Source organism: Montipora foliosa, chromosome 7 (assembly GCF_036669935.1).
Source record: "Montipora foliosa isolate CH-2021 chromosome 7, ASM3666993v2, whole genome shotgun sequence".
NCBI lineage: Eukaryota > Metazoa > Cnidaria > Anthozoa > Scleractinia > Acroporidae > Montipora > Montipora foliosa.
Window position 1 is genome coordinate 2,351,429 of NC_090875.1, and position 2,500 is coordinate 2,353,928.

Sequence of the window (2,500 nt, forward strand, 5' to 3'; positions counted from 1 at the left end):
CCACCCTTGCTTTATTGGACATGCTTCATGATTGGTCTAAGGGCACCGACGGAAATAGTGCTACTATAAGAACTCTTCTGTTCGATTATCGTAAGGCTTTTGACTTAATCGACCATAGCATTCTTATAAGAAAATTATGTAAGTTAAACGTGCCAACTAGCATAATTAATTGGATTATCGACTTTTTGTCAGACAGATCTCAAAGAATCAAACTTGGTGAGGGATGGGTATCTGAGTGGGGATCAGTCCCCTCGGGCATCCCCTAGGGAACCAAACTAGGGCCTTGGTTTTTTTGGAAGTAGTATTAATGACCTTGTGGTCGAAAATGCTCGCTGATGAAAATATGTAGACGATACCACCATCTCCGAAACGGTGGCAAAAGGGGAGCTTAGTAATGCACAGGGTTATACAGATAAAGTAATACAATGGTCACCAGAAAACAGAGTCCAACTGAACACTGAAAAGTGTAAAGAGATGCGAATATCTTTTATAAAGTTCCAGCAAGAATTTGAGCCCATTCTCATCAATGGTGATACTTTGGAAGTAGTAGTAAATGTAATGCTTTTGGGTCTTAATATTTCCAGTAATTTGACCTGGAATATCCATATTAATGAAATTGTTAAGAAGGCCTCTAAGAGATTATATTTTTTGATTCAACTTAAGAGAGCCAATGTTGCTCGCACTGATCTAGGGCTTTTTTACTCTAGTTGTATTACATCAATCATGGACTATGCGGTACTGGTTTTTCACTACAGTTTGCCTAGATATTTAATGCGACAATTAGAACATGTACAGAAGAGAGCAATGTCCATCATCTGTCCTGGTCATGGCTATCATGAGGCCCTCGATATTGTGAACTTTAAGGAATTAGCCATCCATCATGACGAAATGTGTGAGACACAAGATTGTAAATGACAACAATCACCGCCTTTATAAGTTACTACCAGCAACGCATGAAACTACTTATTTGTTGAGGCGCACGCGACCTTTTAACGTACAACGCTTTAAAACCGAACGTTTTAAAAATAGTTTTATATCTCTTCATGTCTTAAAGCGAACTCAGCTTAGAGTTTCTTTTTTTAGCTGAGTGGACCCTTTTAATAATTAGATAGTTAATAATTAAATGAATGTAACGTTTTTATCTTCATTATGTAAGTAAATACGCAGTTTAGTTTTTTAACTGCTATGTATTTATGAATAAATAAACTTCAAACTTCAAACTGTTATTTTACTTGTCAAAATTTTTTGTTCTCGCCATGGTGGCCAGAATAATGATATTATGATCACCTCAAATGCAAAAAGTTGAAAAATAATATTTTATTTAAAACAGGCAATACCATTACGTTGTTACTGTTAGTTTATTGTAAAGAGAAACTGGAAAGGACAAAGGCCTTCCACTTTTCACAAGTCATGCTTCTAATAACTGCCACATTTGTGCCTGACAACTAACACCAATGATAATACTCTTTAAAAGAACTTTATCTGTTAAAAATGATACCGCAAAAATTATCTTTGTGCCACAAAAGGATGTCCTTTAGCAGCACTACCCTTACGAAAATTTATAGCCTGACATGGCAAGAATCCAGCCTGATTCTGAGGCGTGACTTTTGAGGCGTGACTTGAACGAGACAAAGCGAGAAATCAGATTTGTCCCGCCACAGCAATCGAGCGAGACATTTGTCCTGCTTTGTTCTGAGCGATAATAAGGCCAAATTTAGCGTGACGGAGCGAGACAGATACTGAGGATGAACGTGTCATTTCTCAGGCTGTCTTATGACTGAGAATGCAACAAAAGATCAGCGTGATAACTTCATTTTCGGTTTGGAGCTGGCTTTTAGCATTTTTCAAATGCAACAAGAAACCTGACACGGGTGAGCTGCCCTTTGTGGCCTCATGACGATATCGCATGGTAACATTCAGTCTGCATTATTAACTGTCTTAGCTGTCCGCCCAATTTCCAATGTTAATCTAGTTTTAGAGCGTTTTTCAGACATATTCTACTGAAAAAAAAAAAAAAAACAATTCCAAGCAAGGAATAGAAATGCGGCATGGACCTAAAAAAAATAGAGAAATTTCGTCACGTGAATCGCACACAATGCCAGTACCCAAGACACCTTTGCAATCTCTCGCACTCATGAAAAGAATCATTTTTAAATATTCAACAAAGTATTACAGATGGTGTAAATGGCGTTTTGTTTGCGAAATGAGTACATTCCTTATATCATTTTCCAGGTGAAATTGATTTACCGCATTTCACGGCGACGTTTGTTCGAGTCTTGTTCAGCTCTCAATTTATTGTTGTCAATCGACTGATCATCGATTTTTGTTGGCAAAAGTGATGTCTTTCGAATGGAAAATGGCCCTGTTTTACGTTTTAATCACAGTAAAACATTGACTCCTCTCATTATGTTATTTTTTGATGCAGCGAGAAGCGAAAGTAATTCTCAAATGTCGGAAATTAAACACGAAGCAGAAGCGAGTGCATTTCAGTTGGAAACAC